We start from the raw sequence: 4,367 nt of genomic DNA, 5'->3' as shown, positions 1-4,367 counted from the left end.
TACACCATAGGTCTTCTTACAAGCTCTATCCACCTGTGTGGCAACTTTCAAAGATCTATGAACATAGACCCCAAGATCCCTCTGCTCCTCCACACTACTAAGAACCCTACCGTTAACCCTGTATTCCGCATTCTTATTTGTCCTTCCAATATGGACAACCTCACACTTGGCAGGGTTGAACTCCATCTGCCACTCCTCAGCTCAGCTCTGCATCATATCTAAGTCCCTTTGCAGCCAACAACAGCCCTCCTCACTATCCACAACTCCACCAATCTTCGTATCATCTGCAAATTTGCTGACCCACCCTTCGACTCCCTCTTCCAAGTCATTAATAAAAATTACAAACAGCAGAGGACCCAGAACTGATCCCTGCGGAACTCCACTTGTAACTGGGCTCCAGGCTGAATATTTACCATCTACCACCACTCTCTGACTTTGAACCGTTAGCCAGTTTTCTATCCAACTGGCCAAATTTCCCTCTATCCCATGCCTCCTGACTTTCCGCATAAGCCTACCATAGGAAACCTTATCAAATGCCTTACTAAAATCCATGTATACTACATCCACTGCTCTACCCTCATCCACATGCTTGGTCACCTCCTCAAAGAATTCAATAAGACTTGTAAGGCAAGACCTACCCTTCACAAATCCGTGCTGGCTGTCCCTAATCAAGCAGTGTCTTTCCAGATACTCATAAATCTTATCCCTCAGTACCCTTTCCATTACTTTGCCTACCACCGAAGTAAGACTAACAGGCCTGTTATCCCTATTCACTTTTTTGAACAGGGGCACAACATTCGCCACTCTCCAGTCCCCTGGTACCACCCCTGTTGACAGTGAAGACGAAAACATCATTGCCAACGGCTCTGCAATTTCCTCTCTTGCTTCCCACATAATCCTAGGATATATCCTGTCAGGCACGGGGGCTTGTCTATCCTCAAGTTATTCAAAATGCCCAACACATCTTCCTTCCTAACAAGTATCTCCTCTAGCTTACCAGTCAGTTTCACACTCTCCTCTTCAACAATACGGTCCCTCTCGTTCGTAAATACTGAAGATCTTCGTTTGTAATACTGAAGAAAAGTACTCATTCAAGACCTCTCCTATCTCTTCCGACTCAATACACAGTCTCCCACTACTGTCCTTGATCGGACCTACCCTCGTTCTCGTCATTCTCATGTTTCTCACATACACATAAAATGCCTTTGGGTTATCCTTGATCCTATCCGCGAAAGAATTTTCATGCCCTCTCTTAGCTCTCCTAATCCCTTTCTTCAGCTCCCTTCTGGCAATCCTGTATCCCTCCAATGCTCTGTCTGAACCTTGTTTCCTCAACCTTATGTAAGCCCCCTTCTTCCTCTTTACAAGATATTCCACCTCCCTCGTCAACCAAGGTTCCCTCACACGACAATCTCTTTCCTGCCTGACAGGTACATACATATCAAGGACACGTCGTATCTGTTCCTTGAAAAAGTTCCACATTTCCACGACATCCTTCACTGACAGCCTGTGCTCCCAACTTATGCTCCTCAGATCCTGTCTTACAGCATCGTATTTACCCTTCCCCCAATTGTAAAACCTACCCTGTTGCACGCACCTATCTCTCTCCATAACCAAGGTGAAAGTCACAAAATTGTGGTCAACATCACCAAAATGTTCACCCACTAACAAGCCCATCACTTGTCCCGGTTCGTTACCAAGTACCAAATCCAATATGGCCTCCCCTCTGGTCGGGCAATCTACATACTGAGTTAGAAAAGCTTCCTGTACACACTGCACAAGCACCGCCCCATCCAATCTACTTGATCTAAAGAGCTTCCAATCAATGTTTGGGTAAGATCCCTACTCAGAATAAACAGTTCCTTGACCATAGATAAAGGAAAAAAAACAAGCGCCCAACCTCCCCCTCCTCCCGAGAATGGACCAAAGTACGAAGTAATAAAAACAGCTTCCCACACATTCAGAGCTGACCAAACACTTCCGTGCAATAAACAATCCCCTAACATGATTGAAAGGAGTGACTCTACAAGGACTCAACTTAATGGCTCTATAAAATTAGCATCTGCAGTTTCCCTGCAGATTTGTTCCAGACTTCCTTCCCACCAGGTGCCGGCTATAGACTGCACCCATTAATGTAACTGTATCCCTTTTGTTTCGTAACTCTCAGCAAATTGATTCGTTCCTTGTACCGTCAGACATAGTCAATCTTGAGCACTCTTAAGATAATTCAATTCTAGATCAATACTATTAGCCGTTCTTTCTTCTATGCCTTTTCCGAATAATTTACCCCCACATATATTTAACACCCCATATTGCATTGTTGGATAGAACACTCTGCTGTCGCTGCATCATAGGTCTGCATCCGAATTGGCACTTGTAACTCCTCAACATTATTTACTGTACTCGATATATTCACATTCATGCACAGTCACGACGATCCAGATTTCATTTATTTCTCTGCTACTCCAGGGACAACTGGTAACTTGCTATTGTAAGCTGATAGTCTCCTCTACTGATCCCGTTCTGGTTAGCTGTGCTAAGATCATTTAGGGTCTTAACAACCTCAACAACATTATTCAAACGCCCATAAACTGTGTTCACTTGCTAAACTCTCCAGTTCATAGAGTTTACAGCTCCCCCGAAATAATCCCGATATTCCCGAATTCTGAAGCCCATTCTCCTGTACCATCTCTCCTTTCTCGCCTTCATCTGCCTTTTCCCCGTTTTCCTGTGCTCATCTGCATGTGACACTGGGAGTAATTCGGGAATTACCCTACTGGAGATTCTGTGTGCTAACGCTTAACCTGATTCCCTCATTCATTGCTGCCAACATGGACCACGCCCTTTAGTTGATCACCCACCCCATTTGTGTCTGCAGCCGCTCTGTGATATGCTTGATCCGACCACCCTGGTGCTACGAGGGTCTGTCAGTAACCATCTTCATGTTCCCCTCATTACTGAATCCCCTCTGATTATTGCTCCTACTCCATTCTCCCTCCTCTCCTGTACAGTCAGACAGCTGTCATGCCACAGACATGGCTCTTACTGAACTCCCCTTAGCGACGAACGGGACCCCAGGGTATTCCTCTATTCTGTTTCTCTCCGGTTGGCTGGTTGCCCTTTCCCTTCTTTCATGGTCATGTGCCTAAAGACACTCATACGTCTCATGCTCTCCTCTATATTAGTGTTGAACTCAATAGTAGATTCCATAAAACTATAGTTTGTTGCTCATAGAGTGCAATTCCTAGCCATGGTCTTTCCCAAACCACACCTCGGTATCTGTTCACTTCAGTTTAGTGCTCTCACTCCATCTGCCTCGTTGCAAATTCGGACAGAGTTTCATTGAAAGTGAGGGTAAATGGATAATGAGAGGTTACAGGGATAGAGAGGCGTTCAGGGCCTGCAGAATTTTACAGATTTAAGGATCTTTCTTTGTGTTGGAGATGGCTTATGGTAGAAAAGATATATGGGGTGATGAGTGGTGTGCAGACAGACATTCAGAGGAAAATATAGAATGCTGGGTTTTGAAGGATAGCATATAAATTTGAGGAATAATGCAGGGGCGGGTGCACTGTGTGAGATTGAGAACATTAGCAAGTTATTATGTACTGACCTGAAGGAGTTTACGTACATAGTGATGGCTTTTGCACCGAGCGGGAGCTACCCAGAAAGCGAGGTTTGAAGAGACAAGATAGACACGCATGGGACTGGAAGAACACAGTAAGCCAAGCCACATCAGTAGGTGGAGAAGTCAACGTTGTAGGTGTAACAGTTGTTCAGGACTGGGGGTGGGTGTAAGAGGAACTGCAGGTAATTGGTGGAGGAGTGATCTGAGAAGGAGAGGGGCAGATGGTGAGATGGTGATAGGTGTACACAGGTGGTGGGTACAGCCTGGTAGAGGGGATAATGAATCCGGTTGGTAGCTGGAACGAAAGGTTGGTAAGACGAAGCGAAAGGGAGGAGGAGGGCTGGAAAGGGAGTCGGGTGATGGGAAGGCAGGTTTCTTGAAATTGGAGAATCTAATGTTTAGTCCTCCGGGTTGTCGGCTGCCAGGTGGAAGGTGAAGTGTGGTTCTTCCAATTTGCGTTCTGATTCACTGTGGCAATGGACGAGGCTAAGGATGGTCATATTACGTTGGGAGTGGGAAGGAGAATTAAAATGGGCGATGACTGAGAGGTCAGGTCGGCCCCTACGGGCCGGGTTGATGTGCTCGGTGAGACGTGGCCTTAGTTTACATTTGGGTTGATGTGCTCGGTGAGACGTGGCCTTAGTTTACATTTGGTCTCACCGATGTGAAGAAAATGTCATCAGAGCACCAGATACAATAAATGAGGCTGGAAAGAGGCAAGTGAATTTCAATCTCACTT

Source organism: Chiloscyllium plagiosum, chromosome 50 (genome assembly GCF_004010195.1).
Source record: "Chiloscyllium plagiosum isolate BGI_BamShark_2017 chromosome 50, ASM401019v2, whole genome shotgun sequence".
In the NCBI taxonomy this organism is placed as follows: domain Eukaryota; kingdom Metazoa; phylum Chordata; class Chondrichthyes; order Orectolobiformes; family Hemiscylliidae; genus Chiloscyllium; species Chiloscyllium plagiosum.
This window is presented reverse-complemented; position numbering follows the sequence as displayed.